This window comes from Vigna unguiculata, chromosome 10 (genome assembly GCF_037176805.1).
Source record: "Vigna unguiculata cultivar grain cowpea cultivar isolate G323 ecotype 2 chromosome 10, ASM3717680v1, whole genome shotgun sequence".
Taxonomy (NCBI): Eukaryota; Viridiplantae; Streptophyta; class Magnoliopsida; order Fabales; family Fabaceae; genus Vigna; species Vigna unguiculata.
This window is the reverse complement of record NC_140801.1, coordinates 46,942,684-46,957,304: the sequence shown is the minus strand read 5'-3', so window position 1 is coordinate 46,957,304 and position 14,621 is coordinate 46,942,684. Positions and strand designations below refer to the sequence as shown.

At 30.7% G+C, this 14,621-nt stretch overlaps 3 non-coding genes across 3 annotated transcripts; all 3 read left to right on the top strand.

Moving 5' to 3' along the window:
* Positions 1 to 4,768: 4,768 nt before the first annotated feature.
* On the top strand, positions 4,769 to 4,842 carry TRNAV-CAC (transfer RNA valine (anticodon CAC)). The gene has a single exon. It is a non-coding gene; the product is annotated as a tRNA-Val (tRNA).
* Positions 4,843 to 5,748: 906 nt separating this feature from the next.
* On the top strand, positions 5,749 to 5,822 carry TRNAV-CAC (transfer RNA valine (anticodon CAC)). The gene has a single exon. It is a non-coding gene; the product is annotated as a tRNA-Val (tRNA).
* Positions 5,823 to 6,447: 625 nt separating this feature from the next.
* TRNAV-CAC (transfer RNA valine (anticodon CAC)) lies at positions 6,448 to 6,521 on the top strand. Its single transcript has one exon. It is a non-coding gene; the product is annotated as a tRNA-Val (tRNA).
* Positions 6,522 to 14,621: the final 8,100 nt, after the last annotated feature.

Genomic DNA, 14,621 nt, shown 5'->3' with positions numbered 1-14,621 from the left:
ATAAATTTAATTAAAATGTATTAACAGTATAAAAATATTGTTACACTAATTTGTTATAAGTGATTAAAACAATTATATTGTTGAAAGTTAAACTCAATGAGTCAGAAAGACCATACTTAAAAACAGAGAAAAAAAGGAAGAAATTTGTTTAGTGTTCTGAACAATTTGCCTCTTCATTCAATTGTCGTTTCCCAGAAGAGTTGTTTACATCATACACATATATGTTTATTATACACGCATGAACAAGTTGAACAAAAGACAAAAAGATTCCATGTTAAAAGAATTAATATTGTTTTTGGTGAGAAGCAAATGGGCTTTTGGGTTATGATACAATGGAAACTACTTTTTACACATCTTTTGTTATTAGCAATTCCATCATGTGTAAATTTAATGTGACACCTCAAGGAATGGACACTTACCACTCCCTCTTTTCATGTTCCATATAAATTTGAATAAATCAAACTTTAAACTTCTGTTTTTTTTTTTTTTTCATATTGAGTTCCTCATCGAGTGGCATATTAAGTTGATACATAACCGATACATTTAGATATAATATATAATGAGTCTTTTTAAAATTATTGTTTAATATTTTTTTATTTAAATTAGTTTTTGGAAAACTTTTCCGTCTTTTTATAAAAATGTATTTACTTATTATTTATATTTAGAAAATTAAAATTGAAATAATGTAAATATTTTATATTTTGTCACAATTTACGTGAATAAAATAAAATGACAAACTCTTACCTATAGCACATCACTAATATATTTTATATGTTCAAAATATATTTCTATAATTCAAAATATCATCAAGTCTCAAATCATGAGTAAACTTATGTATGAGAAACCTAATAAGTTAATAACACCTCTAATTTATAACATAAAAACTTTGAATTTGTAATCTTTTTTTTCATTATATGTTATTTATCTCTGAGTAAAACTCTTAACTCACATGAATTTCTCGCATTTCCACCTTCTAAAATGTTAAATTAATTAGACACTTGAGTTTGTGAAACAATGAGGATGCAAGTTCCAAAATCAACATTCTGAAAGTATATAATTTTAAACATTTGTTACACGCAAATATGAAAAAGTAAAAGATAAAATGCAATTATGTGACACTTAATAATTAATATAATATTGGTTATGTTTTTGGTAGTTTCAACAGGAATAGAAGTAATGCATGGGAAAGAGTATCCAACATAACATTGTAATTGATGGTCGCATGAAGGTGACATGACAACCAATTGTATATAAAATAACTTGAGTATAAACAAGTAGGATATGTTGTATCTGTAAAAAGGATCGTGTGTTGTACCAATGTATTCAAAAAGCCTATTGAGTGGTGAATTAATATCTCACCTAACTTTTATTTTATAAATTGCAATTTTTCCATTACAAGATCACCAATTGAATTGGAAATAGGCATATGGGAAAGAACGATTCCTTGTCATCATCATTCTGTCAGAAGTTGGAAGTTTATGAAGAAAAAAGAAATTAATTTGGGGTTGCGAAAAGTTCAAATAATGCAACTGATTTGGTACGTTTAGAAATAAAAATGTTGAATGCAGTTGAATAATTGTAATAATAATAATAATAATAAGCTTTTAAAATGGTGTGAAGAATCCTATATGTTTATATTTACAATATTGAGTTATTATATTATTTCACCAATTATAATTGGGCCGTCTTTATTTTCAAATCGCAACCCATTTTCTTCTCTAATCCCACAAGAAAAAACCTATCATGGATAGAGGAGAAGATCCAAGAAAAAGTGAAAGAGTTTTCCAACAACCCTAACAACTTCCAAGAGGCTCTTCAAGTTAGAGGTGACAAAATGGGTTGGGTTGAAGGTTTCAACTCGTCAATCGATTCTAGCCCGTCTCGTCCAGTTCGTCAACTTGACAGACTAAAGTATAGGTCAACTCATCATGACCGTTGGCCCATCTTAAAAAAATAAAATAAAATAAAAGTAATTAAAAAGATTAATTTTTTATACTATATTTTTTAAATGTGTAAATATATAATAGTATTGTAATTTAAATCATTAACACCTATAAATTAAGTTTCAATTATTAGTTATAATTGAATAATTTAGTATGTAAATTTAATAATTATTTTAATTTATCTAATAAAAAACATTAACTAATCAACTAAAAGTTTAAAAAATACTTTATTTGATTAAATATGCTTTTAATAATAATAATTTATATCTAAATATAAACAAATTTAAAAAATTAAAAAAAAATTGAAAAATTGAAAACAAATTAAAAAAATTATAAAAAAGTGGATGGGCCAGCCTGACCCGGCCCGTTAGCCCGTCCTATACGGGACATGTTGTGATAATTGACCCATTTTTGTTTGACGGACCAACCCGACCCGGCCCGTTTTTTTACGAACCACAAACGGGTGGGGGCCAAAACGTGCCGGACTGGCCCATTTTGCCACCCCTACTTCAAGCACCCAAAAGTGAATCTCTACCATGCAACATGAGGAAATCCCCCAAAACCCCGAAGAACATGATTAAATACTCATTTTTGACACATTAGCATCGCTATCACTTAACCCCATTTTCCACAGGATAACCCGAGTTCTTTCGGATGAACTGAAGCTTAGTGCCACTTTTCCACCACTCAGCGTTGCGGTGCTCAACCCTATACAGGGAAGTGATCCAACGTGAGTATTTGCTTCAAATTGATATTTTCTTGTCCAAAACATACTTCCTTGAGTTCTTGCTTGTTTTCCTTCACTAAAATTGATCCTTATTAACTTATTTCACATACTTAAAAGAAGAGATTAGAGGTAAAACAAACATAAAACAACTAAAATACAAAATAATACAAAACACAATAAACTTGAGAATAAAATAAAATAAAAGGTAGAAAGTAGTTGATTTATTTAGGACAACAAATACAATAGGTAAAAATGGACATTATGGACCATCACCATCCAACCATTAATGTAATTATGCCTCATGTGCAACATTTGGTTAGAGTGGGGATGCTTCATAGTCAAATCCCCAATGCTCTGATGCCACTATGAGGCGTTCAACATCAAGGTGGCACCCACCATGCCATATTCAAGCTCCAACATGAATACCACGATAGCTGTATGTAGGTGCACTCTTGACATGTTGAAGTAGACATCTGAGACTTCATTGTGTGGAGAAGATATTAATGAAGTATGAATGAGATGAAAATGAAGGTAGAAAGTGAGTGGTGTGATGAATAAAAGTGATAGGATAGTTAAAGGTGATAAGAAATCACCAAAGTTAGAAACCACATGGAGATTGTTCTGCTTCTGAGCTACCATGCACCACATACAAGAGAACTTCACCATAATGCTTGGCAAGGTTGACCATATTTATTACCCCATTGTCATCCTTCATTAGAAGCAACATTTTCTCTACATAATACCACAATTGCATAATAACAACATACCCTATATCCCTAACAACACCTAACACTCCAAAATAACTCCAACGATCAAGGTCACATGACCAATTACTAATTTCCCCACCAGTACATGCAAATGCACCATTTTCTTCAAACTCTCCACCATGGTGGACCCCAACTTCGAATTTACCATCACACATCTCAAACACCAATGCATACAAATATGTAACAATCTTGTGAAAAATAATATGCTTAAATTACCGAGGGACCACAAAGGAAAGCATTAAAAATGAATAAAGAAGAAAAGAAGTGGGATAAAGAAGTCTATAAAAAATTACTGAACTAACAACAAGGACATTAATCAATTCATCAAAATCTGACAGCAACATAACACACCTCAACATCGAACCCTTAAAAGAAAACGAAATAACATGATGGAAATGAAACTCAACTCTAAGATGCTTAACCCCGTCTCTCGTCACCAGAACTCGCCAAATATTTGTAAATTTATGAAACTAACTTTTTCTTCCTTTGATATAAAGGACATTCAAATTCTGTTTAAGAAAGTAGATTGAAAATGCTAATTTTTTCAACTCCAATAACAACACTAAATGTCATACATGTTTCACAAGTTCAATAACAATGCTATTGCCAAGCAAGTTTCACAAGTTAAACAATGAGTGAAACAAAAAAAGAACAGAAACAACACAATGAGAGCAAGTGGGGAAGCAATACCAACAACAAAATACGCAAAATAGAAGACAAAGTGGGATAAAGAAGTCTATAAAAAATTACTCAACTAACAACAAGGACATTAATCAATTCATCAAAATCTAATAGCAACAGAACACACTTCACCACCGAAACCTTAAAAGAAACCGAAATAACATGATGAAATTGAAACTCACCTCTTTGATGCTTAACTTCGTCTCTAGTCACCATAAATCGCCAAATATTTGTAAACGACGACGAATTCCACCACCTTCAGCTCACCAAGTTGCCTTCTTCTAGAATCAAAATGCCTCAATCTAGCACTCGTGTATGAAACTCTAAACGCACCGAACATTAGAAACAATTTCTCACATTTTCAATTTGAAAAATAATAATACAAATACATTTAAATTAGTTCAAACAACACACATCACATTTATCATTGCCACGTAACGGTATTTTGCCGACCTGTACTATTCACCATTAATTATTTTAACGTTATTAGGGAAAATGACTCAATTGAACAAAGTTGACGAATATTAGGATCAAATTGAACAAAAATAATATTAGAACCAAATTAACAGAACTTAACAAATATATGGAAAAAATTAGATATTAAACCTTTAAAATAATTAGACGTAAGGTTATATTTGCTTATTAAAAAGGTTTGGGTGGTGTAGTTGGTTATCACGCTAGTCTCACACACTAGAGGTCCTCAATTCGAACCCGGGCTCAGACATTTGCTTCTTTTTTCACTTTTAATATTAGTGAAAATTTATGAAACTAACTTTTTCTTTTTTTGATATAAAGAACATTCAAATTCTGTTTAAGAAAGTAGATTGAAAAATGCTCATTTTTTCAACCCCAATAACAACACTAAATATCATACATGTTTCACAAGTTCAATAACAATGCTATTGTCAAGCAAGTTTCACAAGTTAAACAATGAGTGAAACAAAAAAAGAACAGAAACAACTTAATGAGAGCAGGTGGGGAAGCAATACCGACAACAGAATACGCAAAATAGAAGACAAAGTAGGATAAAGAAGTCTATAAAAAATTACTCAACTAACAACAAGGACATTAATCAATTCATCAAAATCTGACAGCAACAGAACACACTTCAACACTGAACCCTTAAAAGAAAACGAAATAACATAATGAAAATGAAAATCACCTCTTTGATTCTTTACTCTGTCTCTCTTCACTAGAACTCGCCAAATATTTGTAAACGACGACGAATTCCACCACCTTCAGCTCACCCAGTTGCTTTCTTTTGGAACCAAAATGCCTCAATCTCGCACTCGTGTATGAAACGCTAAACGCACCAAACATTAGAAAAAATTTCTCACATTTTCAATTTGAAAAATAATAATATAAATACATTTAAATTAGTTCAAACAACACACGTCACATATATCATTGCCACGTAACGCTATTTTGTCGACCTGTACTATTCACCGTTAATTATTTTAACGCTATTAGGGAAAATGACTCAATTGAACAAAGTTGACGAATATTAGGATCAAATTGAACAAAAATAATATTAGAACCAAATTAACAGAACTTAACAAATATATGGAAAAAATTAGATATTAAACCTTTAAAATAATTAGACGTAAGGTTATATTTGCTTATTAAAAAGGTTTGGGTGGTGTAGTTGGTTATCACGCTAGTCTCACACACTAGAGGTCCCCGGTTCGAACCCGGGCTCAGACAACAGAATACGCAAAATAGAAGACAAAGTGGGATAAAGAAGTCTATAAAAAATTACTCAACTAACAACAAGGACATTAATCAATTCATCAAAATCTGACAGCAACAGAACACACTTCAACACTGAACCCTTAAAAGAAAACGAAATAACATAATGAAAATGAAACTCACCTCTTTGATTCTTTACTCTGTCTCTCTTCACTAGAACTCGCCAAATATTTGTAAACGACGCCGAATTCCACCACCTTCAGCTCACCCAGTTGCTTTCTTTTGGAACCAAAATGCCTCAATCTCGCACTCGTGTATGAAACGCTAAACGCATCAAACATTAGAAACAATTTCTCACATTTTCAATTTGAAAAATAATAATACAAATACATTTAAATTAGTTCAAACAGCACACGTCACATATATCATTGCCACGTAATGGTATTTTGTCGACCTGTACTATTCACCGTTAATTATTTTAACGCTATTAGGGAAAATGACTCAATTGAACAAAGTTGGCGAATATTATGATCAAATTGAACAAAAAAAATATTAAAAGAACTTAACAAATATATGGAAAAAATTAAATATTAAACCCTTAAAATAATTAGAAGTAAGGTTATATTTGCTTGTTAAAAAGGTCCGGGTGGTGTAGTTGGTTATCACGCTAGTCTCACACACTAGAGGTCCCCGGTTTGAACCTGGGCTCAGACATTTCCTTCTTTTTTCACTTTTAATATTAGTGAAAATTTATGAAACTAACTTTTTCTTTTTTTGATATAAAGGACATTCAAATTCTGTTTAAGAAAGTAGATTGAAAAATGCTCATTTTTTCAACTCTAATAACAACACTAAATGCCATACATGTTTCATAAGTTCAATAACAATGCTATTGTCAAGCAAGTTTCACAAGTTAAACAATGAGTGAAACAAAAAAAGAACAGAAACAACTCAATGAGAGCAGGTGGGGAAGCAATACCGACAACCGAATACGCAAAATAGAAGACAAAGTGGGATGAAGAAGTCTATAAAAAATTACTCAACTAACAAGAAGGACATTAATCAATTCATCAAAATCTAATAGCAACAGAACACACTTCACCACCGAACCCTTAACAGAAACCGAAATAACATGATGAAATTGAAACTCACCTCTTTGATGCTTAACTTCGTCTCTAGTCACCATAAATCGCCAAATATTTGTAAACGACGACGAATTCCACCACCTTCAGCTCACCAAGTTGCTTTCTTCTAGAACCAAAATGCCTCAATCTCGCACTCGTGTATGAAACGCTAAACGCACCAAACATTAGAAACAATTTCTCACATTTTCAATTTGAAAAATAATAATACAAATACATTAAAATTAGTTCAAACAGCACACGTCACATATATCACTGCCACGTAGCCGTATTTTTCCGACCTGTACCGATCAATGTTAATTATTTTAACGCTATTAGGAAAAAAGACTCAATTGAACAAAGTTGACGAATATTAGGGTCAAATTGAAAAAAAAAATATGTTAGAACCAAATTAAAAGAACTTAACAAATATATGGAAAAAATTAGATATTAAACCTTTAAAATAATTATAAGTAAGGTTATATTTGTTTATCAATAAAGTTTGGGTTGTGTAGTTGGTTATCACGCTAGTTTCACACACTAGAAGTTCCCGGTTCGAACCTGGGCTTAGACATTTGCTTCTTTTTTCACTTTTAATATTAGTGAAATTTTATGAAACGAACTTTTTCTTTCTTTGATATATAGGACATTCAAATTCTTTTTGAAAAAGTAGATTGAAAAGTGCTATTTTTTCAACTCCAATAACAACACTAAATGTCATACATGTTTCACATGTTCAATAACAATAATATTGTCAAGCAAGTTTCAAAAGTTCAACAGTTCAACAATGAGTGAAATATTGTTGACATTTAAGGAGATTTTGACATGCACCTAAGACTTAGAATTTTTTTTTCAGATTTGTCATTCCACCTACCACAAGAGTAGAAACTAAATCTGCATTTCTTAACCTCATTTTTCACATTTGCTTTCAGGAACATATTATGAAGATCCCTAAACTCACATCGAGACATTCAATGAACGTTGCACACAACAATGGGAATTGGAATAAGGGGCTTTGAATACTTGACTAGTACTTAAAAAACACAACTAGCCAATACTAAATCTGGCCAAATAAGTTAAGGATTTGAACCAGAAACACAACTTACCAGTACTAAAGTTGATCATCAACTTGCTACTCCTGAAGTTGACCATCAATTTGTCAATACTGAAGTTTGTCAAACAATTAATAACTAAGTCATAAAAGAGAGGGAGACCTCTAAATTTAAAGATGATAAGTTCTTTGACAAAGTGGTTCAATCTAAGAGATAAATAAAGGATCTTGATGTAGAGAAAGTTGAAACCACAAAAAATAAAGTTGTTTTAAATTTTTGCACATTTAGTTTTCTGCACATTTTAGTTTTTGGCATTAAGTTCAAGTTTTAATTTCTTTGCACGTTTTGGGATATCATAGTAGTTGAATAGTTGAATTATGTTTAGATATAGTTATTAAACCCTTTGAAAATATGTTTTGAAAGGTTTAAAGAAGAACCAGGAAAGCAATATTTTTTGAAAAGAAAAACCATTTTTGGATATGGAAGAGTAGAAAAAATTTTGGAAATCCTAGTGCTTAAATGACAAACTAACAATACTAGTGAGATCATAGTTAAAAATCAACATGGATGAATGCACCTAATAAGTGAAAAAAGCAGTCAAACACTAAATTGAGAACCGAGTGAAAACATATATATATATATATATATATATATATATATATATATATATATATATATATATATATATTCACTATGATGGATGTAGAAAATTTTCTCACTAAGGCCACGCTTCTTCCAAAGTATGGAAATGCATGCACAAATTGACTATTTATTGAGAAAGTAATAAATAGAAAATAAAAAACTCACAGTAATAAAAAAATTACTTGGGTTTTAAGTTTCTCTTCAACACAGTAATAATTTTATTTTTAGATAAAGTTAATTTTTATTTAAATAATAATAATAATAATAATAAATGCAATATAATAATAATATAAATAATGATAATGAATATAAATATTAATAAATAATAATTTTATATTTTTTCAATTAAAATATTTTTTTAATCTATTAAATTTGTGACATCATTCACTAACTTTTATAATTTTTTTCAAATATTCTCATTTCTTACCATTACCATGTTTCTTTTAATCAAAACAATTTCACATTCATTTTTGTTTCTTACAAATTCACTTCTTCAAATTCATCTTCAAATCCAAACATAATTTAAATATTTTATAGCATATGATTTGATTGTGAACTCTATTTTCCCGTCTATCATAACATGTTTCTTCCGATGAAAAACCTCTTGTAATGTAATTTATTCAAACATATAATTATTTCATTAGTGCGTAAAACACATTAAAAAAATACAAATAACTTAAAAGACATATTTACTTTCAATTGTTATATATATATATATATATATATATATATATATATATATATATATATATATATATATATATATATATATATATATATATATATATATATATATATATATATATATATATATATATATATATATATATATATATAAGAACTTGGTTCAATGCGAAGGGAGCATTGGTCTTCACAATTATTGTTTTTTCACACACATAAATCAATATATAAATAAAAATATTTTTTAATATATTTTTTCAAAATCTATCACTTTTATAAATATAAATTTTATCATCTTCATTTATATCGTTGGGTGGATTTAGAGAACAATCTTTATTTATATCGTTGGGTGGATGTAGAGAACATTCTCACTAAGTTTCTAGCAGAATTTGCTCAAACGAAAATACTCTTTTTCCATTTTTCCATGCGTCTCATGACATGTTTGGTTTAATAAAGAAGGCTTCTTTTGGTAGTACTAGTACGTTCCACAATATACAAAATTATCACCATGATTTTCTTTTATAATGTATTTCATTTTTTATCTTGTAGCTTGATTGATTCGGTAAAAAATAAAAATAAAATACAAATAATTTAAGAGACATTTAATATCTAATTATATTTATATTTGTTATCTTATCTCACTAAACAACTAAAACAATTATAAAGATAAAATACAAAAATAATATATAAAATTATATATATTAAGGTTTTTAATAATGGTGAAAAGATAATATTTTGAGAAACAACAACAAAACAAAAAGTGGAATCCCATGAGATATAAGCGTAAGATGAACTTGTTATGTACAAAAATTAATATAATTAAATATAGATACTTAAAATCTAAAAATATGCAGGAGATTACTTTAAAATGTTGTTTTTTCATAAAATTTACGGTTAAATATGTTTTGTCTCCTAATTTTCAGTGAAAATTAGAATTAGTTTTTTTTTTTAAATTTTGACTCAATTCAATCTCCAACTTTAGAAATACACGGATAATTCCTTCAACCAAAGTTTATTAAGTTTATTTGACATTTCAGATATGTTTTATGATAGTTTCTTAGCTAACATTAAAGTGAAAATATGTCGTATGAATAACTCAAATGATACCATAAAATGCACTTGAAATCCCAAATAAACCAAAATTTTATTAAAATGACTAAATTCATGTATTTATAAAGTTGGGAGACTAAATGAAGCCAATGTTTTGAAAAGAGACTAATTCTAATTTTCACTCAAGATCAAGGGACAAAAAACATATTTAACCCTAAATTTTATTTATCATGCAAATTTAGTTTTGTATATTCATGATGAAATTATTAAATTTGATTTGGATAAATTTATTCATATACACTTCTACGACACAAGAAAAAAATGAAAATGAAATAATTTTTTCTGTGTAAATTAAAAAAAAAATGAAAAAGTTATGACTCCTTCTTTAAATTAACTCATATTTAATAGCTATTTTTTTTATAAAAAAATAAAATTATATTTATTTTATCCTCACAAAGAAAAATAGCTTAAAGTATTTATTATTCTTCATTGCTCTAAGTGTAAAATCATCATCATTATTATTACTAGCAAATCTCATTTAAACTGATATCTAAATACTTTGAGATGTTGTATGCACTTTGAAAGTTAATAATATGTACAAATAATGTTTTTTTTTTTAGTTTTTAGGGTTATAGCGGGATGAAAAAAGATATTCAAAGTCAATGTTTACAACTAAATTCCTCGGTCATTAAAAGAGCAATAGTTAAATAGTTACTCGTACAAAACTTAAATGATATTTACGTACCTATTAATAAATTAGTGCTAAATATGAGTCTCAATTATTATCAATTGGAGTAGTTACACGAATATTATTTCTAAACCAAAATATTTTGTTAATTCAATTTTTTTAAATATTTAAATAGTTTTTGTTTTTGTTTTCAATTAAACTATTTCGTTAAAAGGTTATAATAAATTAAAATTTTTGATTAAAGTATGTTTCTAATTATTTTTATTTTACTTTAAAATGGTTCATATAACACTAACATCTTACTCTATTTGTCCGAAAAAACATATGTATTGAATAGATTCGAAGATAGTTATTTCTCACCCTTGCCTCAAAAGAGTTATAGTTATATAATACAAAATCAAAAAATCTCACTTCCATCAAGTACGAGATGGTAAATTCTATATTTGTAATATCAATCACTAAAACTCGAAAGATAAAATGTTCATCAAGTCTCACAACTAGACATCTTCTTCTATATGAGTAGGAGACTAGTAGAGTCAATATAATCTCTTGATGAAACCACTTCTCAATAGACCACTTAATATCACATCAATATAGTACTCCCTTCCTAAGAGTTGCATATACACCATAACTCACATATCACATTATCATATAATCTTAAATTATACATCATGTCATACTTTCATACATATGTATCTTACTTTAATCCAAATCAATCTAGAAAATAAGGTGTAATGAATAAAATCCAAAGTGGAAATAGTAGACAGCGATATAAAAAAAACAAAAAAGTTCAAATTACAAACAATAATGTGTAAAGAGAAAATTGGAAGAGCCAGACCCATATCCAGATTTTTCTTATTATTTGTTTGTTACTAGTTTTGTTTTTTATATATATTTCTTATGCATTTTTTATTTTTCTTTTATTTCATTCTCTTTCTCCTTCTCCTAGGACACTACATGCTTCTTCTCCAAGATGCTATTTCCCTTCTTCCTCTCCATAGCGCTATTTTCTTAAACATACATTAACAATAATTTAATTTTTTTCAAGTTAATTTTATTTCAGTTCTCTATATCTTTCCGAGTCTCAAAAGTATATTAAATATAATTTTAGTTTTTGTTGAATTTGTCTTTCAGATTTTAATTCGAAAGTTTAATTAGTTTTCAAACCTTAACACAAATATTTTAATTTATTTTTTTATAAACTTTGTGTGATGGTTCTCACTTATGGTTGGACATATTAATAATCATTATTTAAATATTTTAACTCTATTGATATTCTTCTATCAAATCACAGTATACTCAATTACAAACTTGTATTTAACATTATGAAATGGGTGATGTAAATAGTTATCACGCTAATCTTACACATTAGTGTCTCTGATTTGAGACATACTGGGTCTAGGCAATCTCACCCACATATATTTAATGTTAAAAGATTTTAAACCAATTTCACATGCTTGTTAGGAGCAATTCTCCTAAACCCTAATGAGTTATCATGCTAATCTTACACACTGATCTCTGTTTTGAAACTGAATTTAGGCCATCTCACACACACTAGTAGTAGACTTTTAACCAAAAACCAAAAACTAATAGTAATAAAAAGTACAACCCAGAAGTAAAACACTACATGGGTCATAACCCTAGAGAAAAGCCCAAATAAAATGAACTCCAGTTCAAGCAGACTATGCAGTGGAACCTCCATCACCCTGATGATTACGGGGAGTTCTCACATCTGCTCATATCAACAAGTTGATGATCATCGCAAAAAGAGAAAACCACACAACAGAACATACAACAAACAAAAGGGTAAGCTAGAGTAGAAAATAGTTTATCATACAGTTGCATACAATTTCACAATCCAAGATGCATATGTCAATCAATCATGTTATGACTTCTCAAACAATACACTAAGACTCAGACACGACTCATCCGGATACATACAATTAGTCGGATTCAGCGGATGCTTGCACTTGTGGTGGATTTCCCTACTCTACCGAGCTGCTCTCCCCCGAGCTAAGTGTTACAATGTCTCAACCCCACACACAAATCATGTTATGACTTCTCAAACAATACACTAAGACTCAGACACGACTCATCCGGATACATACAATTAGTCGGATTCAGCGGATGCTTGCACTTGTGGTGGATTTCCCTACTCTACCGAGCTGTTCTCCCCCGAGCTAAGTGTTACAATGTCTCAACCCCCACACACAAGGTTAACCCTTAATGAGTTTCAGGCCTTCTTCTACTCTCATCACAAGAGTCAGTTCGTTCTATGTGAGACTAACTGACTCCTTAGAGTGTCAGGATGCAACCTTACCTTGAATCCTTACTAAATTATATAGATGAGGCACCACCATGAACTCTCACTAACAAGGGTCATGGAATTATGTCCCGACCAACTGAGACACCACCATGAAGTCTCACCTAGAGGCTCATGGAATTACGTCCTGACCATACCAATAACATATTTCATCCATTTATATCATATCTCATACCAACACCATGCCACTTTCATTACCAACCATCCCATTTGTTTTACATGCCCAGATCATACCAACACACCCAACAAATTCATACCCTCGGATATTTCATGCATAATCACATGCATCATACTTTAAATAAGCAAACCAACCAATCAAACAACCAATAAAAACCATGTGAGGAAAAATAGTGTGACCCGTAGCACATCTCGCTCAAGCCAGAAGCCCTCGCTCAGGTGAGAGGGGTGCTCTCGCTTAAGCTACAGACTCTCGCTTAGGCGAGATCGCGACAGAGGCCCTGGGAGATTTTGTGAACGCTCGCATAGGCGAGCCCTCCTCGCCTGAGCGAGGCCACCCCTCGCCCAAAGGTGAGGTTCTTCGCCTGGGCTAAAACTGGAGCAACATACCAAGGCTCCCACACGTTCTCGCTTAAGCGAGAATCTCTCGCCTAAGCGAGATAGTACCTCGCTCAAAAAAAGAGCTCTCCGCCTGAGCGAGGGTTCGAGTGTGAACTTGGCCTGCTTCTGCAAGTCTTGCCTAGGCGAGGCAGGCCCGCTTGGGCGAGAGTATCAGACCTCGCCACTATTTTCCCTGCAACAACTATATTTTCATACCCAAACAGTAATACTAGACAGTTCACATTTCCACAATAGCACACAAGCCATAAAATCATGAAACAACGGCAATGCAAGCACAAATCTAAGTAGACAATAGAGCCCTAGCTTCCCTTACCTGGAAAGGGGCTAAAATCAGACTTTGACTCTTAAGCCAACGAACCCAGTAGCTCCAAGAGCAGATTTATGAACTGGAACAGCAGCACAAAACAAAGGAACGAGGTTACCGCAGTGTACCTCTAGCGGAAAGACGAAAAGGAGACAAGAAGGAACTAATATGAGCTGAGAGTTAACTCACATGAAATAGAGCCGAGTTTAGAGCTAGCTTGACCAAGAGGGGACCAAACTCTAGCAGAACTCTCTCTCTGTTGGAAAGAAAAGGTGAGGAGTGAACACTATTTCATAAAAGTGAAATCATAATGGATCAGTCTTAGGTCCATCTGCTTAAGATAAGCCCTTAAAATTTAGGACATAAATGAATAA